Genomic DNA, 26990 nt, shown 5'->3' on the forward strand with positions numbered 1-26990 from the left:
GACTCCTCATCAGATTGGAGGGTCCTACAGGTCAAAGGCCAGGACTCCGTCATCAACAAGGAGCTTCGAGGACTACATCCTCCTTCATGTAATAAGGAGTCCCAGAGAACAGGAGTCATACTCCAGCACACAGAGTCTCTCCTGAGGACAAGGCCATGTCTTCTCCATCAGATCAGCAGGTCCCAAGGGCATAGTCTCCCTCTCTGCCCCCACAGCTGCTTCAGAACAGACATGAGCTCAGTCTAAGAACTGAGGCGGGCTCCCCAGAACTAGGAGGAATTCTACTCATATCTTCTCACACAGGGTCCCATTCATGTCGCCAAGGGAACTGGAGCTGCCATAATTATGGCAGCCACTATCTGAGCAGATGCCCGAGACCATATATGTCAATCAGGATTGTCAACTTCTGAAGAGATGACTATAGGGCAACTGGAGGCCCCTGACAAGAGGGGGCCAGGACAGGACATACACTCAGCTCTGTGCCTGACGTGGCCGGATGCTTGGCTTGAATGGGCATCTGTGGGCAAAACACTTCCCCCATACCCAGTAACACCTTCCCCATTTCCAAATTACACTGGTGCCAACTCTGGCTACAGTGGCATGAAGCATCGGGAAGAGTGGACAACCAGGCCCTTCCTAGGTCCTGCTGTGAGGACAACACTGGCCTTCCCTAGGTGCTGTCCTGAGCCTGGTCCAAGATCCTGTACAGTTGTCTTCCCAACTCGCGCCAGCTCTGGGGAGCTGCTATTAGTTAGCATCGATCCACAAAGTGCTTTTTTGACACTTTTTATGAGCTCAGTCTCACACGGCCCTGGGGGCTAAAGGCAAAAGACAGAAATCAAGGCCAGGGAGCCCAGGACACTAGGTAGAGTCAGGGAGCTGCTGAAGCAGCATTTAAAATGAGGCCCTAGGGCTGGGGACTTAGCTCAGTGGTGCCGCCACCTGCCTCGAAAGCACAAGGGCCAGAGTTCAATCTCTGGTACCAGAAAAAAAAAAAAAAAATCAGGCCCCAAGAACAAGGCCTGTTAGCTGAATATATTTTCAATTAAAAGAAGAAATTTTCTCATCCAGGGATATAGCTCAGTGGTGCAGTGCCTGCCTGGCAAGCGTGAGGCCCTGGGTTGGATTCCAGGTACCAAAAAAGAAAAGTTAAAAAAAAAAAAAAAAAAAGAAAGAAGGAAATTTCCTGAACTTTGTAGCAATATGGGTATAACTTCTTATTCAGAAATTGTAATTAGAGCTGGATGTGGGGGCACATGCCTGTTAATTGCAGCTACTTGGAAGCCTGAAGCAGAAGGATCTCCAGTTCTAAATAAGTATTATTTATTTAAATAAATACTATTTTATTAACTGATATGTAAGTATCTAAACACTACATTAACTCATTTAGTACTCACAAAAGCCCTATAAAGTAGATGCTGTCATTATCCCATTCACCCACTTGATATTCTCTTTATTCCTTCCTATTGGAACCTAACACACAGATAGGTTAAGTAATTTGTCCATGCTCACAGGGCAGGAAATAAAAAATACAAGCATCCCAAACCACCTGCTTGGTAAATTAAGAAGTAAAAATAAGACTGAGGTATAGCTCAGTGTAGAGAACTTGCCTAGCATGCATGAGATCTTAGGTTGATCCCCAACCATTTTTAAAAAGTAAAATATAACAATGTTTCTGAATTTTTTAGTTACTTTTTTTTTCTTCTTGAGACAGGGTCTGGCAGTATAGTTCAGGGTGATCTTGAACTTACTAGGTAGTCCAGGCTGGCCTCCAACTCAGAAGTCCTCCTGCCTCAGTACCACACCCTATAGAATTAGTTACTTTTAAAGATACAATTCATCCTAAGTATGTTTCAAACCAAATACATTCATGATCAGATACACTGTGGTGTAGTTTAGAATGAAGGGAAATAAAGCACATGCTTCTTGGGTATCTTAAAATTAGAATTATCCTTCTTTTGAAACTTTTTACTGAGTAGTTTTATTAGAATTTAGAAAACGAAGAACCTTATAATAACAGTTAAGATTTACTATTCATCAGTTTGTCACCAGCTGGCTACTTTACATGCTTATCATATTCATTTTGAAGACAACTCGAGGGGGAACAGGAATTAGTACCATTTTACAGTGGAGGAAACTGGAGCCCAGAGAGCTCTGGGAGAGACAAACCCACAGTTATCCAATATATAGGAGGCAATGCCACCCATCAGTCCAAAGTGCCTGCTCCTCCTTCACCCACCCAGCTTGCTGAGCTCTCAGGAGCTGAGGAGTCGTTGCCTCCAAGCCACATTGTTCCCCAACGCTTATGCAGTGTTCTCAGTGAACCCATACATGGGCTCCTGGGCGAGTTTGGGGTGTGGTGATGAGCTTCCAGAAAATGATTCCCAAAGGCCTAGATAGACCTCCTTTGACACTCCCTGATTCCTTGGCTCAGATTTGCACATTAGGAAACCTGACTGACAGACATGCCCTGTTGGTGTCCTGATTATCAGTTGAAAGTCCTGCGCAGCCGGCATGAGCATTCACAATTCACATCCCCGAAAGTGAAGAACCTCTGCTCTTAGCTTAGCACCCCGAAGATTGGAGATTGAACCCAGGGCCTTTCCACTCAGTTACATCTCCAGCCTATCTATCTATCTATTTTGAGACAGGGTATCACCAAATTGCTAAATTGTCCAGGCTGGGCTTGAAATTGTAATCCTTCTGTCTTCGCCTCCCAGAGTACTGGGACTACAGGCCCGTGCCACCAAGCTAGGCTGGAGTGACAGGTTTCTGAGCAGAGGGAAGCAGGGTGGCCCTGGCTGAAGTTGGCCTCTGCTTACAGCCAATCCCCACTTCCGGGCTTTGCTGGTTCAGGCACCCTCCCCTTGTCCCCAGCACAAACTCACTCTGGCAGTCCACTGGCCCCAGGCCGGTCAGAAGGGGCCAGCAAGAGGCTGTCAATAGAGGGGCAGAGAAGCACATATGGAGTCCTGCACTCCACTCCTCTAAGTCCCCATAACCTCACCCTCTCTCCCCTACTGGAAATCTGCTCCCCCCTTCTCTCAAAGCTGCAGCCTGCCTCTCCTGTCTCCTTCCTCCTGCCCTCGCACTCCCCGGGGAGCAGTGAGCTCAGCCTTTCCCATCAGCCATCCCTGGAATGATGGGAAATGCTCTGGGCCAGGAGCTGAGAGGAGGCTGCCCCAGGGAGGGGAAGAGGGGGTGTCCTGGGGCAGGGCTCAATTCTGTGCTTCCTTCAAGCCCCACCTCTGAAGAAGGTGGGCTTGAGTTTCTGGGGCTGGTGGAGGGTTTATTTTGCAGATAAGGAGACAGAGGCCAAGAGAGGAGGGAAAGGTACACCAGGACTGACTGCCATATCCGAGACACTGCGCATGACTTTCACCTCCTATCTCACTCACATCATCCACAGCCAGAACATACAGCTGGAGGCTGAATAACAGCCCCTGAGATGCTCGCATTCCAGTTCCCCAGAGCTGTGACCATGATATCTCATATGGTAGAAGGGGTTTTGCTGGTGTGATTATATTAAGGATCCTGTGATAAAGACGGTAGCCTGCATTCTCTGGCTGGGTCCTCATAAGGAGGAGGCAGGAGGGTCCAGGAGAGAAAGGACAGTGTGATGACACATGAGCTGCTCTGAGAGTCTGGAAGAAGCTGTGCTCATGGCTTTGAAGGTGGAGGAGGTGCCAGAAGCAATGGAATGCAGGCAGCATCTAGAACCAGCAAAGGCAAGGGAAGGGATTTTCCTCGGGCGTCTCCAGAAGGAACACAGCCTGACCCATTTCAGGACTTCTGACTTCCAGAACTGTAAGAGAATAAATCTGTGCTGTTATGGTACTTTGTCATAGGAGCAACAAGGATTACCACAGGTAGGTAATTCATTCCCATTTTGCAGACGGGGAAACAGACTTGAAGTAGGGAGGGACATGACTTTCTTAGGTCCAGAACACTCCCCTCCACACCACACTGGCTTCCTGGGAACGTCTATGGGCTCTGATGGCTGGCGGCCCCCAGCCAGGGTTTCAAGGCTGGCAGAGGTAACCTAAGGAGGAGGCCCAGGTCTGCCACCCTAGAGCTGAGGTTGACAATAGGGCAGGGCACTGGAAAAAGAAAAGCTTTGTGCCTTCAAGGAAATGGTTATCATGCGGGGCTTTCCAGAGCCTAGGACTGAGTCCTACCAGGTCCTGGCTATGACATGGAGGAAGGGGCCTAGCTATGCAGCTGGGTTTGGTTGGCTGAGTGTTTGAGGACTAACTGAGATTTTTAAAAATCCCCTATTATCTCACTTTGATCCTAATAAAATCCCTGGAAGGAAAACTCCTTATCCTTCTACAATACAGGTAAGGAAAATGAGTCCCAAGGGCTTGCGACTGGCCCAAGTTCTCCCAGCTAACGGGCAGTAGAACCTCTCATTTATAATGATTGACAGAGGACTGATGGCTACTGAATGCTAGTGCCTCCTGACTAGCAGTCATTCTCGACTCAGATCTGATCAAGCCCCTCTTCTGCACAAGAACTCTTCACCTGCTCCACTAGGGATTGAACTCCACCTCTTGGGCTACATTCTCCACCTCCATAAGAACTCTTAACCACTCCCACAGCCCATCTCAGGTCCCTGCCCACTCCTCAGGTCTCCCTGCTCCCACATACCCTCCACCTACACGGATCATGAGCAGATCTCTGGAGCCACCACGGTCCTTCCTTCTTTGGGGTCTCCCAAAGGCTTCAGCCCCACCATCTCTGGGGCCACATGCACTCCAGGTGGAGAAGCCACAGGTTCTGGACACCAGTTTCCTTGAGTGGGAAGGGTGAGGACTCAGGAGCTAAGGTCAGCCCTAGAAGGCAGGACACCTGAGAGGTCAAGCTAAGAGGGTTTGTTATGGTTTAGATCTAAAATATCCACAAAAATGTCTTATGTTTTAGCTGGGCATAGTGGCCCACACTTATAATCCCAGCACTTGGGAGGCTGAGGCAAGAGGATCTCTGTGAGTACCATGCCAGCCTGGGTTATATAGTGAGTTCAAACCAGCCTGAACTACATAGTAAGATCTTGTCTAAAAAAAAAAAAAAAACAAGTCCCAAGTATGGAGGTAAAGCCTGGTCAGAGTCACTGGGAATGTGATTTGAAAGGGAGACCTTCCCTGGCTCATCATATTTCCCTCCGCTTCTTCCTGGCTCTCATGATGTGAGCAACTTCCCTCTGCCAAGCCTTTCCACCGTGTCATTTCTACCTTAGAGCCCAGCAACTATGGATTGAACCCACTGAAACAGCGAGCCAAAATAAACCTCTGAAGGTCAGGTGTGGTGGGGTCATTCCTGTAATGCCAGCACTCGGGAGGCTGAGGCAGGAGGATCACAATAAATTCGAGGCCAGCCTGGACTACATAGTGAGTTTGAGGCCAGCCTGGGCTACATAGCAAGACCTTGTCTCAACAAAATATATATGGGGGCCAGAGATTAGCTCAGTGGTACTGCCACCTGCCTTGCAAGTGCAAGGTCACAAATTTAATCCCTGATACCAAAAAAAATTTTTAAATAAAAATTTTAAAAATAATAAACCTCTTATCCTTTAAATTACAGGTGTCAGATATTTTGTCCCAATAGCTAGAAAGTGCTAATACACAGCCCAAGTAATCTGGTCTTTTCCTACATAGCAAAGGCAACAGCAGACTAGATAGAGCAGCTGTAGCATTGGAACTCTCAGAACACAGTTCCTTTTAGAAATGCAAACCCTACAATACTGGAGCTGAGTGGGTCTCATAGACTATCTCTGTCCTACACCAAGGCCCAGAGAAGGGTAGGATTGGCCTCTCATCCCAGAGTATCACTACAGGGTGGTAGTGAAGAATTTGGGGTCTGCCCTCACTAGCAGGATGACCCTGGGCAAGGACTGAAGCTCTCTGATCCTCATCCCTAAATGAGAAGGACAGTACACTACACCTTTCTTCGTTAACACATTGCGGTGCCTGTGTGCTGTGAAGCCTGTGGTAAATGAAAGCTGCTATTACTACCAAGAGAGCTGTGCCTAGTCTCAGAGTGTTGAGTCTCCAGTTGATGCTGTGTCCAAGTGATGGGGGGGCTCCACCCCTGTAGTGAAGGCTTACAATGTTATGTTACCTTAGCCTCCATGTTAAATATAAGTCAGACTTCCTTAATCCAGAAACAGGGCTCAGTCACCCTGGATGCAGTCTCTAATTCTCTACCTCCTCCTCTGAGCTCTTCAGCATGATTGATCCAGGGGAACTGCCTCATGCAACCACCCCATCTCCCTATGGGACAGCTAGACACAACCTACTCGACTCACCCCTTGGCCCCAACACCCTGCACAGACTGCACAGGGTGGTCCCCACCAGCTACAGGGCTATCCATGGAACTTGCACCTGCTTGCTCTAAACCCAACATTCAGACTCCCTCAGGAAACCTGCTCAGTATGGGCTTGGACCCAGTATGGGCTTAGGCCCCAGATCCCCAATTGCTCCCTCTTACTCTCAACCTGCTGGTTGAGCGTGCATGTCCCAGATGGCTCCCACTTCCCACTGGCCCTTTGAGGTCTGCTGCCTTCTCTCTAAGACCCGTGAGAAATAAAACTCCCCTGCTGTTTCACATGCTTGTTGTGCCACCTCTTCTGTGTCTCACCTGACCCAACACCGGAAGCTCACTCTTCCAGCCAGCAGACTCTCCTGGAGGAAGAAACTGGACACAGGTCCAACAAGAGCCCTTGTCAGTACACAGAAGCTTCCTGTGACAGAGTCATCTGATCGCAGGTCCGATGCTTAGGCATTAGGCCACATGCCATGATGAAGAATCTCAGCTAGTCACTGTGGCAGGTGGCTGTAGCCTCAGCTTCTCAGGAGGCTGAGGCAAAAGGACTGCCTAATGAGTTCAAGACTGGCCTGGGAAAAATAACAAGAGCCAGACTCAAAAGCAAAAAAGTAGACTATTAAAGGCACAATATAAACATCCACAACCATTGCCTGTGGAGTCCCAGCAGGGAAGCCACAGGACTTATAGTTACTCTCCAGACAGTCTCAACACCAAATCAAGAGAAAAATATAATCCTGCCTCTTTATGATACAGCCCTGTGATATACTCTTGTGGGTTTAATTTAGTCCCAGGATGGGCCCCTTGGGGGTGTTGCCCAGAGAGGTGGGCACACAGCTGTCTCCAACCACTACTTCTAGGCCATGGGCATCTGGTGGATTCTTGCTGTCCTCTGATCATCACTAGGAGAGGGATTATCAGCCTCATTTTCCTGACAACCGAAGAAGGCACTAGCACTGGCCCAGGGAGAAAGCCTGGGCTACAGAACATCTAATCCAAAATGGGACTCCTCACTTCCAAACTGGCAGAGGAGCAGAAGGGACTATTCATTGAGCACTTCCTATGGGGAGAGATTACTGGGTCTTCAGTGCAGCATATCACTTAAATCTCACAACTGTCTGAGGAGAGGGGACTACGGGGTCCATTTCACTATAGAGGAAGCCAAGCTTTCCAGAAGCTACACAGCTTGCTCAGGGCTCCACCTGGTCAACCCATCTGTCTTAGTTACTTTTCTCATTGCTGAGACAAAATATACCTGACACCCAAAGTTAAAGGAGGAAAGGTTTATTGTGGTTCACAATTTGTAGAGGTTTCATCCATATTCAGCTGGCTCCAAGGCAGGAAGGCATGGCAGAGGGGCAACACAGAGGAGAAATAGTTCATGGTGAGAAGAAGGCAGGAGGGCAGAAAAGCAGCAAAGTAGTGAAGAAGCAGTAGCAAGCAGTACTAGCAGCCCTCTTTCTGTCCCTTATATCCTATCCAGGCTTCATGCTTTTAGCATTCACACCTATCATCATCCACACCAGTGGACTATACCAAACCAGTGGACTGATTTAGTAATCCCACACTTTAATCCCAGCATCACACACTCTAGATCCAGCCACTTCTGAAAAGCCCCACCTATGAGGCTTTGGGAGGACCTCTAGACACAGGCCGTAACAGCATCCTCTGAGCTGCTCCAGGAGCTCTGGGAAAGAACCCATGCCTTTGTACAGTGGAGCAGTCTACATCTTTGGAAAGGAGGGAACCAGACTAGGGATGGTCCCCAAGGCAGTCTTGACTCATTTTCAGCACCCATGGCCGTCTCGCCTCCCATCAGCCTCCCCAGGGGCTTGTGATTAAATAACTGTTGACAGCCTTAGAAATACTACATCCTGACACTATTGCTGTGCCGACAGCACCACCCCCTAGACCAGGTCACATCCACTGCATCCTGGAGTTTTGCTCACTAGACACTTCCCCAGGAAGCTTCCAGTGACCTCCAACTAGGTCAGGTCCCCACATTAGCCCTGGCATGTACCCCTGGAGCACTCCACACACTGCTCATCTTTTGCCTGCTATATCTCACTCCAAACCACGAGCCCCACAAAGCCAAGGACAGTGTCCGTGTGGCAGCTGAGGCATCCCCACAGATGTGCACAGCACTGGTGCCTGGCTCAGGAGGTCACTCCACACTACCTGTGCCAGCTCCCATGCTGAAAGCTGCAATAGGCATCACATTGAATCCTCCAGGAAAGGGGGTTATCACACTGTATAGCTGAGGACATTCAGATAGAGAGGAAAAGTGACTTCCCCAAAGACACCAAGCTAACAGAACCCAGCAAGAACCAACATGCAGGACCAGCTATGAATCTTATAGGTCCAATGCAAAATGGAAATGTGGGGTCCCTTGTCCAGAAGTCAAGACATAGACAGCAGAACATTAAGTAATCGAGGGCCTCTTCTGAGTACAGACCCCATGAAACTACACAGGCCTCTCCCTCCCAGGAAGCCCTGGCCTCCTCCCTCCCTCAGCACCCAACACCAAGACCAGTACAAGGCTGCTCCACTGAGATGCTCAAAGGCACAAGTCCTGAAAGTCAGCTTGTCTCACACTCCAGCAAGGTCAGAATCACCTGGAAAGCTTGTTAAAAACCCAGCTTATTGGGCTCCACTACCGGCTCAGATTCAAGAGGTTTGCACTTTTAGCTGCTGCATTTCAAAAGGAGATGCTGATGCTGTGGCCCAGAGACACTGGAAACTGGGTTGTAAGGACTGAGGACGCCCAGCATCCTTCAAATCATACTCAGACCTCCATCCACAGGGCCAGCCCTGGTAAGAAGAGTGCAGGAGAAACAGAAGATTGTGGGGAAGGGAGGAAAAGGGAAAACTACACAGGTCACTTTGTTTAATTTTCCCAAAGTTCTGGTCATGTAGGTCTATTGTCCTTACTGCCATGGCCACTACAGCACACTGAAGTCAATATTCAGAGTCACAGCCAGGAAATTATGGAGGCCAGAAATGTATCTAGTTCTGCCTTACGTGTTCACATGAGCCTGTTTAGCCACAGCTGGCCCTGGCTGGCAATGATCTCATGATCTACTCACCCAGTAGAGTAGAACAAAAGATTTGAGAAGTATCTGCATAGCCCCAGGTCCTAGTGAGCCTCAGGTGTGCTCCCTCCACTGCCTGCCTGCCCTCTGAGACCAGGCCTGCAGCACAAAGACCTGGGATCAGCCAAAAAGAATAACCACCTAGCAGCATTCCAGCAGGTGGGGTGTCCACCTCCAGATCAGAGCTTCTCGCTTCTAGCCTTCTCTCCTGCCTTCCTCTGGCCACTTCTTCATACATCCCCTGAGCACCAGGTCACGCCATGCCACCTCAAAGTCTGCACAGATTGTTCTGCCTACACAGAACACCCCTGCCACTGGCCTGTTTAGCACTTACTCATCCTTCAAAACCCAGTTCAGCTCTGCCTCCTCTGGCAAGGGCTCCCTCAGGACCTTGTCGGCCCTCGCAGCTCCATCATGCAGCTCTCTGCTTTCCCAACTGCTCCTCCAACCACTCATCCCAATATTTACTGAGCATCTGCACTACTCCAGGAATTGCACAAAGGACTAAGGATTCAAGGCTGGGCCTGGGCTGTCAGGCCAGGATGTGGGTCTGCTTCATCCTTGTGAGCCTCTGCCAGGAAGGATAGGCAGAAAGGCATGGGGACCTAGGCTGGGGATTTGTACTCAAATTCTATATTACAAGCCACTGCAGAAGTTGGGGGCAGACCTCTCATTGTCCTCAAGCCTGCAGGGAAGATGACAGATGAAGCGGCCCAAAAGACTGCCAAGTGAGTACAAGGCCTGCTCTGTGCCCTAAGCTGTGGACTCCCCGGGAAACAGAGGCCCCTAGAGGAAAAGAATGAGCCCAAAGTCCCATCCAGAGCAGGCACCGTGGAGTGGGCTTCAGCCTCCTCTCTCAAAAAGATCAGGTTTTACACAATGGAAAGGGAATGGAAGCCCACCAAGGCCCGCTCTTCAGAGCTTGCATGAGGACCCTCCCCTGGGGGAAGATAATGAGGACCACTCGGGAAGTCCCAGTCCACAGGAACCCAGGCAGAGAGGACTGCTGCGGCTTGCCCAAGGCAGGGATGAGCTGGACAGGAGCCAGGCTGGCAGAGGAAACATCTTGAGCAGCAAGGGGGAGGAAAGAAGGAGGAATGAGGAGGAGGAAAGAGCCAGACACGCAAACTTCTCCACTGCCTCCTTCCAACCAAAACAGAATCCCTAGCAGACTGAGACCTGCAAGGAATGGGGAGAGGAAAAGAACTGGGGCCTCACAGGGGCCAGGATGGAAGAGTGACCCAGGGCTGGGCTTCTGGAAGCTTTGGGGTGGAGTAGGGGATGCCCCATAGCCATCAAGCCTGCCTAGCTCTAAGGAGCTGAGGGGACACAGAAAGAAAGGGAAATGGGCTCTGCCTGGAAACTTCTCTGGCCGAAGACTCTGCTCTGGTACACAACGTTTTCCAAAGCCCCAGACCTGACCTCTGGGCTGGGTTCCAATATAGGGATTAGCACAAATGAAAAAAAAGAAAAAAATGTCAAGGAGCAATACTGGTTTGATGGGGGAAGTTAAGGCATAGACTTCAGAAGCCCAGAGTCTCCTGGGAGATCCAAGAAGACCTAAGGACTAAGCCCAGGCAGAGGCAGCCTGGCCTCCCTGACCTTCAGAGGCTGGCCTAAGTCTTGGATTCACCACAGAGTAGGCATAAAGGTCTTTCTACTTGGAGGACATAGGCTGGGACAAGAAGACAAAAGGAGCCCTGGGGACTGAGGAACAGGGAGGCACCAACTCTGCCCTCTACCTTCCAAACCCAGACATGCATGAACACACACACACACACACACACACACACACACACACACACACACACTCAGCACAAGGACCTGAAAGGCTTCCTGAGACCTGGTTCTGGGCCTGGTCTTATGCCTTGGACAAATTCTAGACCTTACTGGTTCCCATATTCTCTCATGGTATGTGGGGGAGGGGGCAGGGTGTCCTGCTCCCTTTGTTTCAGGGGAGGCACACGATATAGACAGGTCTCCAAGAAGAAATAAGCAAATCATTGGGATGACTTTTGTCTCTATTGTTCTTCATGGGCCTCCTCCAAGTTGCTCAAAGCTGCTGGAATTTAGGAATCCTTCTTCAATCACTTTCTTATCCTAGGGAACCAGGATGATCTGGTTGAAACATCCACTCACTAGAGGACACCATACAAAGGACTTCTGTGTCATCTGTAAATGAGGATTAAGTGGGCTCTGAGGATTAAATGAACACAATGTTTGTCATCTAGTAATATATGTTAGTTCTGATTATTAATAATATTTATGGAGGGAGTTTTTGTGTGTCAGACATCATTATCTGCCAGACATGTGAAGACACAGAAGATTTATGCAATGGACCTGTCTACATGAAGCATCCTATTGCAGGAAAGACACCAGGGCTCTGCAGCTCCAGGAGCACCATGGCACAGACCAGTATGAGAACAGACCACAGTCCATGCAGCTGGCCAGCACCACAGCCCCACAAGATGGACTCAGTAAGTGCTATAATGTGTGCTGCTCCCAGAGGACAGCATGGAGACCAGCCAGCCTGGAGAGTTAGAGAAGCAATCCTCAAGAGGGTGATGTCTGAGCCAGGAGCTGAAGAAGAAGCAGTAGTAACTCAGAAAGAGCTGCAGTGGGAATGGTGCATTGAGACTAAACAAAACAGAACCTGCAGTGGGAAGGCTTGTGAGAAGTAGGATCACTGAAGGTGTGAGGGAGATGGGCAAGAGAAGCCAGCAAGGGCAAGGAACAGGCCCTAGCCACCAGGATGCCTGGCCAGACATCTGTCATTTTGTCATCATAAGACACCAACAGGGTTTCTGAAGGAAACTGACACAATGCAGTCCTTCTTTAATAGGTTCATTTTGGCTGCTGGATGGAGATTGGAAGGGGAGAGAGGCTAGAGTGGAAACAGAGGGACTAGGTCTTCAGCAAGCTCAGCAAGAGTTCTCTGGGTCCAAATCCCAGGTTGGCCATTTATTAGGTAGGGAACCTCTCAAAATATCAGTCTTCTCTTCTGTAAAATGGGAATGGCAACTGTTATGGTTTATATCTGGATGTCCCCCCAAAGCCTCATGTGGTCATAGATGGGATTTTTTTGGAGGTATCTGGATCTAGGGTGTGTGATGCTGAGATTGATTCAAGGTTTGATGCTAGGATTAAGGGTGTGAGGGGTACCCACCCTAAAGCCAGGTAGCCTGGATAAAATATAAGAGACAGAAAGAGGGCTGCTGTGGTAGTCACTTGTCATTTACTGCTGCTACCTTACTACTTCTGTCTTGCTGCCTCCTGCCTTTTTCCCACCATGAACTGTTTCTCCTCTACAATGCCCTTCTGCCATGCCACCCTGCCTTGGAGCCAGCCAAAATCTACAGCCTCCACAAACTGTGAACCAAATAAATCTTTCCTCCTTTAACTTTGAATGCCAGGTATTTTGTTTCAGCAATGAAGTAACAACAGAATCTACCTCCTTGGATTATTGTGAGGATTATATGAGCAACTCTGTGTCTGTAAAAAGTGTGGAATGGGCTGGGGATTTAGCTCAGTGGCTCCACCGCCTGCCCTGCAAGCACAAGGACCAGAGTTCGATCCCCAGTCTAAAAAAAAAAAAAAAGAATGTGGAATAACACCTGATCTCCAGGAAGCACTGTATTTTTAAGCTGATATTATTCATGCACTTAAGAAGTGAAAGTAGACCAGATTAGGGAGACAGCAAGGAGAGTGATAAAGAGATAGAGATGGAGATGGAGATGGAGGTAGAGGGAGAAAGGGAAAGGGGGAGGGAAGGAGGGAAAGAGAAAAGGGGGAGGGAGGGAGGGAAAGAGAGAGAGAGAGAGAGATAAGAAATATCATTCAGAAGTGCTATGGTTTAGATCTAGAATGGCCCTCAAAGTCTCATATGTTCAAAGATGGGCCCTTTAGAAGGTGATTGGATGATTCAGGTACTTATACTCACCAGTGGATTACTCCACAAATGAATCTATGGTGAAAGGTTGTTGGGAGCTATTCTACATGATTTTGGGGAAAAATCATTTCACAATTAAATTATTATTAGGGCTATCTGAGGCCTAGTCTTCTTGCCTGCAGGCTGGCTAAGCCATGTGGAAACATAACTCCATTTTGCCTCCAGCCACAGCTTCCCAAATCCTGACCCTCAGAAACCATGAACAATAATGAAACCAATGTTGTTTGGGGCTACTAAGTTTCTGGATGATTTGTTATGCATTGAGAGATCAACACAACAACCTACAATGAGATTTACCTGAAGGAAACCTCCTCGCCTGCCTCTACCCACCAAGAACCGGAAGCCTCTGACCAAGAGGGAAGCAGAAATGTGTGCAGGAGGCCAGAGAAGGGGCAGAAGACACACCTGGGACCTCTGTGGCCTCCAGGGTTCTGCCTCAGGAAGTGATCCAGTAGTTGTAAAGCAAATCACTTCAGCATCATCTACATTAACAAGAAACCTGGAAATAATATAAGCCAAACAAGAGGATGGTCAAATAAACTGTGAAACATCCAGTGAGGGACTTTGGGAGGTCAGGAACAAACCTACATAAAATGCTATAAGTGAAGGGCAAGCTGAAGAAAATAGCAGTATTCAAAATCTCATAGAGCTTAATCAGAATTATGTTTGAATACAGAGGTACCTGAATGCAAACTCACACACAGCAAGAAGGACAAACACCAAAAATTGCTTGAAGCATTCTTTCTAAAGGATGAGATTACAGGTGATTGCTATGATTGCTACGACCTTGGTCTGACCGGGAAGCATTTTCTGTTGCTGCTGTTGTTTAGACAGCTACTGAAAGACACATGTTAGTGTTATTCAACCTACCCTCAGAACTCTTGCTGTCTCACCTCTACTCCTGTGTCCAGGAGAACTCAAGGCTAGAAGACTAGCTCTATGAAGGGGCAGGATTTTGCCTTCTGTTCACTGTTATCACCTAAAGGTAGAACAGGCATTCAGTGAGCTCCTGCTAAATGAATGAATGGATGGCCCTTACTTGACTGTACTGTGCTCCTGCATCCACAGCAGCCTCATTTACCAGCCTCAGGCAGGAAAAAGATCTGGCCCCACTCTATGAGCCCTGAGTTCAGGACAGGAACTAGTATCAGGGAGGTATTAATGAAGGCCCATGGATTAATGAAAAGCTGAGGAAATAAAGATCTACCCTAAGAGGAGGCCCTCCCTGACCGCACTGTGCCATGTTCTCAAGGCCTGGAACCCATGGAGTGTGAGAGAGAGGTAAAAGTGGGAAGAAGAGGAGTCCATCCAGGCAATGAGAGCCCCAACCTGATGTTGATGCCACCTGCCTCCTCAGACCTGCCCTCTCTGCTATGACCCTACCCACTCATCTCCTCCTGAGACTACAGAAAAGGGGTTCTGAAAGGTTTCAGTTGCTGCATATTCCCTCCGGATGTAGCTGGTTTTAGAAGGAGGAGAGAGGTCAAGCTCCTTCTGAGAACAGCTCTTCTGAATCCTCCTGCCAGGGAACATTTCTGGGACAAGCTTGGGGAGAAAAGGCAGCAGGTGCAGAATGAGGTGGGGGGGCAGAGAGGTGAGAGGGAGGGAAATGCAAGCATTAGAGCCTTGGGGGTGCTGGATGGGGGGCATTAGGGTACAAGACCTGAGGAAGGCTCTGCCGGGCATGGCTAGGTGACAGTGTGTATGTGTTGGTTGTCGGAGTTGGGGGATGGACAGAGCTGGACTGACGGCTGAGGATGGCACTGGGGAGATGAAAACACAGAAATATGGACAGGCAACAGAGGGAGAAGGGGCAGCAGATGGAGACGGTCGGTTGGTTGGTTGGTTTTAGTCCAGGACAGCTAAGGTTACACCCTGAGCCTGAATGACTGCAGAAGGGTGGGGAGAGACTAGGAGAGGCCACTGAGGGATAGCTATGCCTAAAGAAGACAGAAGCCCAGGCCCAAAGGTCTAAGATCAGGAAGGACCCCTCTCTGTCCACCCCCACCCTAATTCCTACCCTGGCTGCCCAAAACGCCACCCCCAAAGACAGCCCATTTATGATAAATTAAATCAAACAGGCAGGACACCTCTCAACCCAGGCTAGTGAACTCCAGGCCAGCTAAGGCCAAGTATGGGTTGAGGCCACCAAAGCCCCTCCCAACGAGGCTCAGCTATAGCTATCCACAGCAGGCCCCAGCACGTCTCAGGCCCTCTAGGAACCTGTGGGATCCCTCCCTTCTAGACCTCCAGCCCCAGCGCTCTCTGGCCTGACCCGGCCAATGTTCACATGTGCAACAAAGGCCCCAGGCATGTGCAGTCCTAGGTCCGGTGGTCAGAAAATTCTGAGAACCGCGGAGCTCAGCCAGCCTGACCTCTTCCACAATAGGTAGGGAAATCATGGCCCAGGGCTTTGCCTTAGGTTCCCTCAAGTCCAGGGTGCCAAGCCTGGTGCATTTTCAAACACCAGGAAGAAGCCCTGTTGGGTCCCAAGGGATGCATGCAGTCCCTGCTCAGAGGGATCTGAAGCGGCAGGAGATGATGAACACATTTCCTTAACAGCTGAAGCTGCAGGTGCCGTAAGGGAGGAGGGTGCAGCAGGGCTGACTCCTCTACCAGGATGTGAGAGGGCTCCTGAGAGCAGGCACTTAGTCATGTGTGCAGCTGTGTCCCCAGAATGCTACCCAGGGCTCAGCGTGGGTGCTCAGCAAATGAACAAATTTTAAAAATGTGAATGAATGTTAATAACAACAGCTAACGGCTTACCTTGTGCCAACACTTTACCAATAGTAACTCATTCACCACTCATTCGCTTTAAGGTTCCCATTATAAAAGATTAAAATTCTCATAATAAAAATGTGATTCCCAATTTAAAGATGGGGAAACTAAAAGAAAGAGAGAATAAAAACCTGCCAAAGGCCATACAGTTTTGAACCCTGACAGTCTTGATCTAGAACGGCTGTGGCTTGGATAGGATTTGAGTGTGTCCCCCACAGGTTCCTGTGTTGGAAGCAGGTCTCCAGTGTGGTGATGGTGAGAGGCCATGAGATCTTTAAGAGGTATGGCTGGCTGGGGTGGTAGCTCAGAGCTGTTGTTCAACATGTACAAAGCCCTGGGTTGGAACTCCAACACCAGCAATACCAAACTAGAAAGAAGAAAGAGGTGGGTTTTGTGGGAGGTAGTTAGGTCACTGCAGGCACTGCCCTCACAGGGAATTGGGGTATTTCTCATGGTACTGTGAGTTTCTGTAGAGTGGGTGGTTATAAAACAGCAAGCCTAGCCCCTGAATCACTCTGTCTTCCTGTCTCACTACATGATCTCTCAGACATGCTCCTGCCATGATGCCATCCACCATGAGGCCTTGACCAGAACCTAGTGCTTGCCAATGTCATGTGCCTGAGCCTCCAGAACTGTGAGTTAAATAAACCTCTTTTCTTTATATAGTACCTGGCCTTGGGTATTCTGTTACAGTAACAGAAAACAGACTAATACAAGAACTTTAATCTAAATCACTATGTCAGGCTACTCCCAGCCTGCCTCGTTACCTTGCCCAGGCTCTTATGCCACATCACCCTTTCTCCCCCAGCCTCATCCTAACACCCTCATTTCAAACATACCAACTCCTGACAAATGCTGCTATTTTCATTATTATCAATTTTAAACAGTAGATTACTGAGGTGATAATTCGCACAACAAGCAATTAACCATTTAAAGTGAAGACTTCACTGGCACTGAATGCCGTGACAATGTTGTGCAAAACCACCAGTTCTAGTTCTAACACATCTCCACCACTCCACAGAAATACCCCTTATCCATGAAGTAGTTTCACACTGTTCTTTTTTTCTCCCCAATCCCTGACAGCCAGCAATGTCTGCTTTCTGACTGTGGGTTATATTCCAGATAGGCTGTAGAAATTTCATATGAATTATCTCCTATAATATGTGACCTTTTGTATCTGGATTCTTTCACTTAGCTTAATCTTTTCATGGTTCATCCACTTTATAGCATGAGTCAGTATTTCTTTTTAACATTCTATGGCATTAATATACCATAATTTGTTTATCCATACAGCTGCAATGGACATTTAGTCCCCTTGTTCCCAGTTTGAGGCTTCTGTGAATAGCCAAATGCTGCCTGTTACTCTTCACCCTGATCCCATGAGCAAGGACTGCTGTTTTGTTCTCATCCCCAGAAGACAACACTGAGGCTCATTTGTGGTACAGATGGTACCATGAACAAAAACCTCCTACCTCTCAAACTACAGTGCCCTCCCTATGTGGTCTGCCACCAGCATTTTCACCCCACACATCACTCTCTTCCGGGGCCTTGGTTTCCGTGTGCTATGCCCTTAGCAAGTTGCTGACAATGTCATATATAGGGCTTAAATTGAGACCCAAACTCAGCTACAGCCTGAAGCCAGAGGCTTGAGGGGGCTACAGTCCCACCCTCTGGGACAGGCTTCACTCAGCAGGGCCAGGGGCCAAGCACAACCCGTCAAAGATGGGTACAGGTATCAGAACCCAGCTCCTTTCCTTCCTGGGTCTGCATCTTCCCTGCAAAGAGGGAAAATGGCCTCCAGCAGATGGCTCCAGAGATCTGTCCAGCAAGACTGTTCAGTAGGAATAGCAGGGCTAGACACTGTCAGAAAACACAATTCAGAGCCCAGAAGGGAGGAGGGCCATGGGATTGGCTCAGCTAGTATCAGGGTTCCCATGCTGATCAGTGAGGTTACTGCTCAATCATCAATGTACCAGAATTTAGCTCAGTGGTGCGCGCCTAACATGCAAGCACAAGCTCCTGAGTTCATTCCCCAGTACCAAAGACACAAAATCATAAAGGCACCAGAAAAGACATTTTTTCAGGAGTCCTCACTACCCCTGCCTGCTGTGTAACCCTGAACCAATGCTCTGAGCTATCAGAGCCCAAAATAGGACTCACAGATAACAAGCTGAGCACCCCTAGTCTGAAAGTCCAAAATCCAAAACTTTCTCAGCACTGGTACAATGATACAAGTGGAAAATTCCAAACCTGACTTCACGTGATAGGTCTCAGTTGAAACGCATGCAACACTAAAAGTACTGTATAAATTTACCTTCAGAATATGTATAGGACATATACAAAGAAACATAAATGCATTTCATTTAGACCTGGGTCCCATGCCCAAGAGATTTCATTATAAACAAGCAAAATCTGAAACACTTCTGGCCCCATGCATTTTTAGGTAAAAGAACAATCAGCCTGTGTAGAATCCAGATCATAGGGTAGGGTAGGGAGTTTACAGAACACTCCTGTTGAAGTTGCTTCCCTCAAGCACTCTGTAGGAGATGGGGTGGCTATGGTCACTAGAGACCCCACAGGCCACCACCTTCTGCCTGCTAATGGGACTATCTTGTGGGTCGGTCAGCATTCTGTGCAGAGATGAATGGTCACTGATAGTCACCTGCTTCCTCAAGACCCCCTTCTTACACAAGGATCTGACAAATACATTTAACGAATGAATAATCTCTTGCCAACTTCCAGATTTCTAGTCTCTCTTTTGTGAGTCTATTTACCTACACCGCTGCCATCTGAAGCTTCACGTCCTGCAATCTGTGTGGCTGTGGACAAACGGCTTAACTCCCCTCAGCCTCCACTGCTCAGCTGCAACTGGGGGCTCCGCTCGGGTAGTCACAGAGATTGAGAGAGAAAGCTCACGCACACACCTTCAGGGCTCAGGCGAGTCCAAGTGGAAGGAAAGGTCATTCTACATCTCTGTCCCACAGGCTGCACGGAAGAGCCCAGCCCCTGGGCTGGCCCCTGGCTGTATGTAAATGTTTATGCCAAGCCCAGCCTCCTAAGGACAAGTTATTTGCTCCGCTTGTAATTAATTGCAGAAGGCCAGGCTGGGTAATAAACTCTGGTGGGGGAAACATAAACAGTTTGCACACAGAGCTCCAAATCCATTGAGAGGCCAAGAGGGAGGGTCTGCTAGAGATAGAATGTTCTCTGGTCTCCTCCCAGTCAGAGGTGGAGAGATCACAGACGGCTAGAGGGGATGGACTCTTGGGAGATAATCTGAAAACCAGCGGCTGGCCTTACAGCACGTATCACCTTGTTCCAAGCCCAGCTAACCACTCAATTTATCTGTCTCAGCTCTTTTCCCCTTTTACACATGAGGAAACTGAAGTTGAGAGAGGCAGGGGCCTTGCTTGCCCTGCTAGAATGTGGGCCGGAAAGAGAACCAGGCCTAACTTCAGAGAAGGAAGAGGAAAAGGCAGCAATTCGCTCAGCAAATGTGTGCGCATGCCTGCAGTGCCAGGCACCGGAACCTGGCGACACAGCTCCTGCGGCACTTGCATTCCAGTGGGGACAAGCAGATCTCAGTCCTCAAAAAGATGATTTGATTACAGGGGCTGCCTGGGGCTCTGAAGAGAATTACAAAGTTGCTTGTCTCAAGGAACACCGCAAGTGCCACAGTGGCTTCTGGCACTCTGCAGGGCTGAGACCACACAGTAGTCCTCCAGCAGGGGCACATAGTAGGTATGTAGCAGGCAATTTTGCAGCTAAAATGAGACAGTCTTTTCTTGGAGTCAGTGCAGCTTCTTGCCCACCAATCTGAACTGTCTCAAAGGCACCGTGCCTAGGCTGGGGAAGATCATGATAGCAGAACAAGACTCAGCTCCTGCCCCGGGGAGCCCATATCCAATGAGAGGGGAGAACAGTGGGTAAAAGTTCAGGCAAGGGCAGAATCAGCATTTACTGAGCATCTACTGTGTGCCACTGTGTTAAGTTCTATATGATCTGATTTAAGCTTTATCATAAACCTACAAGAGTGGAGAGAAGATATTATTATCCCATCTTAAAGATGAGAAAATTGGCCGGGCATGGTGGTGCACTCCTATAATCTCAGCACTCTGGAGGCTGAGGCAGGAGGATTGCTGTGAGTTTGAGACCAGCCTGGGCTACGTAGTGAGTTCCAGGTCAGTCTCAACTACATAGTGAGATCCTGTCTCAAAAAACAAAACAAAACAAAAAAAAAAAATGAGAAAACTGAGGTTCAAAAAGATTATGTAACCGTCTCTTGACCACAGACATGACAAGCACTGGCGTTGGGACTTGAAACCTAGCCTGATACCCAAATCCATGTTCATTCCTTGCATCCGACCCCACCCTAGTCTCTTCCCTCCCCTCCCTCAAGGAGGCACTGGGTAAGAACAGGACACGAGGCAATGCTGCCACTAAACTACCCTCCCACCCCAACTGCAGAGGGCACAGTACCCACCCCACTGACCTGGCCTCCCTTCCCTGGAAGCTTTTCTCAGGCATGAAACCAGGCAGATTCTCCACTCAGTCCTAAGAGCAGGAAAGACCAGTCCAGACTGCCACTTGACCCACCCCACAGGAGGTCCCAATCTGAGGCCACTGTATTCCACAGCCTATATCCCATCACCCTGGGCATGACCCTGAGCAGGTAATTAGACAGTGAAACAGATCCCAACCCAGCGCAAGGGTGCACCCACATTCCTGAGCTCCCAGGATAAGCTGGGGCTGCACCAGGCCCTGTAATCTGCGGGTCATTAGCTCAGCCTCTCCAGGTAGGCATTATCTCCATTCTGCAGATGAGGAGGAACAAGGCCAGTAAGGCCTTTCTAAGTCTCATGCAGCAACAGAAGCTGTAGGCTCAGCCTGGTCCAGAATTGGCTTCCCCAGATGCTTTCAGGTCCTGCCTCAACAAGGAGGGAGGGATCAGTGCTACTGCAGGATGACAGCTCCTTGAGGACATGCAGCGGATGTGGCTCTAACATCCCAGCACAATAGACCACCCTGCCAGACTGGTGTGGAAGTGAGGCTTACAGAGTTTGGAAATCCGCTTTTAAAAAAATAAGACTACAAAAATATTTTCCTTCTGCAAATTTCACGAAACCACTGATCACAAGGACACAGGGTCAGGCCTGGGCAGGGTCCTGGAGCATGAAGGGACTGAAGCTGATGATGAATCTGCCTCGGGGCTGGAGGAAGGGCCCAGAGGCGATCCTAGCACACCCGCCTTCACAAAGGCCCTGCCCCCAGCCCCACAGACAGGTGAGGCTCCGAGGACTCTCCTCCTTCTTGTAATAAGTGGTCCATCTTTCTGTCTCTTGCTGTGGCTTCAGAAGCAGCAGAGCTCATCCGAGTCTAGGATCTGCAGGTTGGGTCTGCTTCTCACGGGCACAGAGGCGCTAGTTTCTCTGTAATCCTGGAGCGCACACCAAAAGATCCTTCATACCTGGCTGGCAGGGTCAGCCCACATCCTTCTATGCCTGGATCCCTGGGCTGCCAACTGCTGCTCTACTAAGAACCCCATCCCCAATCATGTGTAGGTTATGACACAGTCACCAAGTGCTCCCACATCCCATGTTCCAACTGATCCATGCTGCAGCCCTATGAGGTATGCAGAACAATAAAGTCCTCATTTTACAACAGGGGATAGTGAGTGGCACTTACTGTGCACATACTAGGTACTAGACATGCCGAGGGGCTTTTCACAAGTGATATCACACAGACATCCAAAGAAAGAGCATCATCTCTGTGGAACAGGTGGGGAAACAGAGGCCAGACTCAGTTTCTGAGAATAGTTGTGCTGCCCTGCTCCTCCCACCTCCCAGCCAAGCTTCCTCCAGTCTGTCCTGGCTGAAGGGGACAATTCAAACAGTACTGGGCAGATGCCTCGGAAGGCAGTGGGCTGGAGAAGCAGAGGGCTCCAGCCACTAGGCAGAAGAGCAGCTGGGGGCTCACTTCAGGCCTTCCTGGAAAGCTGAACTCAACCACTGCCTTCTTTCTGGGTGTGACCAAGGAAAGTGCTGCACCTTGGAGGCCTGACCCTGTTTCAGAGCAACAGTCTTACAGACTCCAAGAACTTGTGTCTCCCCTACACCCTGTCAAGCACTTCCCACATCCTACTGGCCACCTCCTGCGCCTCCCAGACACTGTGCCACCTCATCTCTCACGAGATTCTCCATCACCCCATAAGCCAGCACCTGGAGCCTGTTCTTGTTCACCCGAGTCCCACCCCAACCACGCTCTAATGATTGATTAATTAATATCCTAGTCCATAGACCTTTATTTAAAGGTTCCACCTTTATGGAAAGCGTGACTCACTATCAAAATTGCCCAGGACTGAGCTGAGGGGATTCCTAAGATGCAGGACTGAGTCTCAGAAGACTGGGATGAGTGCTCTCCCTCATGGACTATGTGCCTGGCCTTGGGCAGGGCGCCAAGGACACGCTCATGAAGTAGACATGGTCACTACCCTCAAGAAGCTTCCAGTCTGAAAGCAGCTTCTACTCAATGATAAACCACTGTTAAAGGCGCCTGCTTAGCTTATCACACACCCCATGAGGACAATATTATCACTATGTGATACACACAAGAAACTAACACAAAACCTAGTGGCTAATGCCTCTAATCCCAGAACTCAAGAGGCTGAGGCAGGAGGATCGCTGTGAGTTCAAGGTCAGCCTGGGCTGCATAATGAGTTCAAGGCCAGGCTGAATTACATACTAAGACCTGTCATACAAAATTTTTCAGAAAGAAAGAAATCAAGAAATCAAGTTGAAGGCCAGGCTGAGCAAATTAGTAAGACACTGTTTTAAAATAAAAATTTTTTTAAGTCTGGGGCCTTGCTTAGCGTTAGACTGCTTGCTCACCTAACATGCACAAACCCCCAAGTTCATTCCTCAGTACTGATAAGAAAGAAAGAAACTAGCCAGGCATGGTAGTGTATGCCCATGATCCCAGAACTCAAGATGCTGAAGCAGCGAGAAGATGGCTGTAAGTTCAAGGCCAGCTTGGGCTACATGAGAAGTTCAAGCCCAGCCTATCTCAAAAAAGAAAAAAAAAAAAAAAAAAAAAAAAAAAAAAAGAAAAGAAAGAAAGGCCCAGAATAGTGAGATGACTCATGACCTGCCAAGTCACAAGTAGCATGCCAAGACTTGAACTCATATCCAGTGAAACATAAAGGCAAGAGCAAGTTCCAGCATGAACAATAATTAGATAGGAAAACATAAAGACATACTTTTTCCATTTCTGAAGCCCATGTCTCCATATCCTAGGCATTCAGGAAATGTGTGAAGGAAGGGAAGAGGGAAAAACAGAAGGAAGGAAGTCCATGCATTATTTAATCAACTCCAGAGTAGGAAAGCCCGAGCCTCAACTTAAAATATATGTATTTAAATAAATAAAATATATGCATTTCCCCTTTAAAAGTCAGTTTCATACATTTTATTTCAGCACAGGACCAGAAAGGAAGTGAGAAGAGGGGAAAAGTGCTTCTCCTTTGGGTCAGCAGCTTAGGGCTCTCTTCCTCTACAGGAATCTTCTTTGATTCATGCTCCAGTCAATTCTGGCTCTTACTGTGCCAGCTCCTACCAGATGCTGAGGAAGCTGACATGTCAGCCGCCAACCACTGTACAGTGTTTGTACAAGCATTGTACAAAGTGTCCCTGCAAGGTGCTAAGGGAGTGTGAAAAACTATTCATTTAGCTTGGTAGACAGCTCAGGGCCAGGTAAGGCTCCCCTGGGGCAGGTGCCTAGAGCAAACGTTCAACTGAACTGCTTTGAGGTGTCTTTAAATTCAGCCTTAAATCAGGCATGGTGGTGCACTTCTGTAACCCTAGTACTTGGTTTGTTTCTTTTGTTTTTGGTACCAGGGATCAAACTCAGGTCCTTGCCCTTGCAAGGCAGGTGCTGGAACCACTGAGCTAAACCCCCGGCCTAACCCTAGCACTTGGGAGTCTGAGGGAGGAGGATTACCTCGAGTTCGAGCCAACCTAGACTACACAGCCGGACTCCGTCTCAAAATAAAACACACAACAGGGAAGGGAGAGGGCTTGGGAAGAGGTGGGATAAAATAAAATAAAATTTATTTTTTAAACCCCATTAATTCATTATTAGACTCGACCTTTAAAAGGATGGGCTTGAACAAAGACAATGACTACTGAGGGCTATCCAGAAAAGTCAGTGCAGTCAGAGTGCAGTTATATGACAGGAGGAACTGGGAAAAAAAGTTGGGGACAGATGCTAAAGGGCCTCCAGTGCCACCTGAAAAACTCAAAATCTACTGTAAAGATGGGGAGTAACAGATTCATTTTTAAGCTGGGAAGGACACACATGGTCAGGTGTGATTTCAGAATAAAAAGAGGCTTGTAATTTTACCTCTCTGGGAGGCTGAGGCAGGAGGATCATAAGTTCAAGCCCAGCCTCAGCAACTTAGTAATTTAGAGAAGAAATTATCTCAAAATAAAATACTGAAGGGGAGGGGAGAGGCTGGTGATGTAGCTCATTGTGAAAGCTCTGGGTTCAATGGTTTAGTACCCCACCCACCCCCACACACAGGAGGCTTGAAGAGTTTAGACTGAACAGAAGGACGGGAACAAGAGGACTACTGTCAGAATCCAGGTCAAAAATGGGATCTAAACTGAGTGGCAGCAGAACAGGAAGAAGCCTTGTATCCATCACCATTTGGTTTAAGTGTCCCAAGCTGGGGCTGCCCAGGGGAGGGAGCAGGTTTCTCTTCTGAGTTCATGGATTTCAGTGCACCCAGCTCTCAACCCTACTCCCAAATGGAGGCTGGGGCTGGAAGAAGGCAGGTCAGTCTGTGACCTGGCCAGGGCTCAGTTTGCAGCCACATCATTGTTCTCTGAAAGTTCTTCCTATTATAAAGTTTACTGTGCAAAACAGTGAACATCCTACCTGGCTGGTTGGGCTTATACCACCCTGTGAATGGCTGCTGTAGAAAAGGCAGCTCCATAGTGAGTAGGCTATGTGATAGTGACCACTGATATTGCTACATGTCATCATCTGTATAATTTTCAGGATATTAAAAAAAATCCATTGCAAAAAAAAAAAAATCTCCTTAACTTCTAAATGCCTCCAGGTTTCTCCCAACGCCCTGGGGCCATAAAGATCCATGACATTATCAACCATCTGATGAACTCTGCTAATGTGCTGGGCACTTTCATTAGCACAAACACTACAGAGAAAGCAGGGAAACATTCTCCCCAGAGACTGAAAAATTCACAGACACACCGTTATTGGTAGGGGAAAGTGAGAATTTTGGCTCCACGCCCCTTTCCACAACAACATGTGGATCAGTGTCCCCAAAGACAGCCCTCCCACATGTAGAGAGCAGCACACATGCCCTTGGCTGTCAGCCCATGGCCCCTAGCTGGAGACTTCATTGGCTTCCCCAGAGCCCTGGGACCCTGCAGCTGTCAGCCCTCTGTAGAATCTGCCTTGATAGAGAGACACTGATCTCCTGATCCTCTACCAGCGCAGACCCTGGGCAGATCTGGTTTCCAATGGTGAGTCTGAGCCTGGTGTCCTGGATATACAGTACCCACTTCATTTCCTCTCCCACCAAAGCACTGTGATGTCACAGGGCAGGACTTTCACTTTTTATCTTAGGTGGTAGTGGATGGTGGCTGCTGCTGCTGCTGCTGCTCTGCTGCTGCTGCTGTTAAGCAGTCTATATTCTCAAGACTCCCCATGAGGCCAGTGCCTGACACTGTTCCTAACCCTGAGGGGTCTCCAGTCTTTGGTGAAGAAACAGTCCTGGACTAAGGCCTACATCTGAGATACCACCCAGACAATCTCCCTTCTGGCTTCATCAAATGCACTTTCCAAAGCCTGCCTGAGTGCCCCTCTTCTGAGGTGCTCTCTCTGAACCTTCACCCCGGTTTGCTTTCACCCCAGTATAAACTGATCCCTGTTACTCTTCTCCTGACAGCATGTTGTGATCATCTATTTCCTCTCCCCCAAAACATATGAGCACCTTGAGAGTCAAGACTTATTTGCTTCCTCTTCATATCTGAGATGTCTAATACAGATGTGGCAAATAGTCAGACAAACCTTTGTTCACAGGAAGTCCTAGGCAGCAAGAAGACCTGAGCAGCAGAAATGGCTTCCTAGAAAAGGCATAAACCAACGCTGAAAACTCCTAGCCCCAAACCCCCAGGGAGCCCCAAGTCACAATGATCCAAGACCAGGATCCCAATCTCAGAGAAACAGTGTGGTGTTGGATGGGAGATGAGGCAGAGCTGCTCCTTAAATCCACAAGGAGTCTGTGGTAGGCTGGGCCACTTTAGGGATACGCTATAGTGGAGATCTGAGCCGGGTATCAGCCAGCGCTGGAGAAATGTTTGTAGAATTGAATGGAACAAACTGAAAAATGCTGGCTATTTGTTCCTGAGGCTGCAGAGAGGCCAGCTCCCCCCTGGGGGCATTTTGTAGGCAAATTATCTCAGGACTGTGGCCTGTTTCCTCTAATGAAGCTTCTCCCTTTGCAGCTCAGCTCCCAGGGGTGTGGAAGGAGGCGGTGCTCAGAGCCAGCCCCAGTGCCCTGCACTGAGGCAGCACACACAGCTTTCCCCAAAGAATGTAGGCAGCCTGACCACCACCCCAGCAAGGGACGGTCACCACGATCTGCTAGGCCCAGGAATTCTGAGCAAAGCAGTGCCTGTCGCAGCCTCCTCCCTCTCCTCTTCCTATTCTTCTCCCTCCTTCCCCTATCTCTTCCCCCACCCCTTTCCCGCCCACTCCCCCTCCCGCTCCCTCTCTGCTTCCTCCTTCTCTTCCTCCTCCTCCTCCTGGGTCCCTCTGGGGAGGAGAAG

General features: G+C 48.8%; 1 protein-coding gene across 1 annotated transcript in view; it reads right to left on the minus strand.

Moving 5' to 3' along the window:
* The window catches only part of Arrb1 (arrestin beta 1), a 77148-nt gene that overhangs the window by 40029 nt on the left and 10129 nt on the right, over nucleotides 1-26990 (minus strand). The window lies entirely within an intron of this gene.

Source organism: Fukomys damarensis, unplaced genomic scaffold, assembly GCF_012274545.1.
Source record: "Fukomys damarensis isolate Sample0158 unplaced genomic scaffold, DMR_v1.0_HiC HiC_scaffold_16, whole genome shotgun sequence".
In the NCBI taxonomy this organism is placed as follows: domain Eukaryota; kingdom Metazoa; phylum Chordata; class Mammalia; order Rodentia; family Bathyergidae; genus Fukomys; species Fukomys damarensis.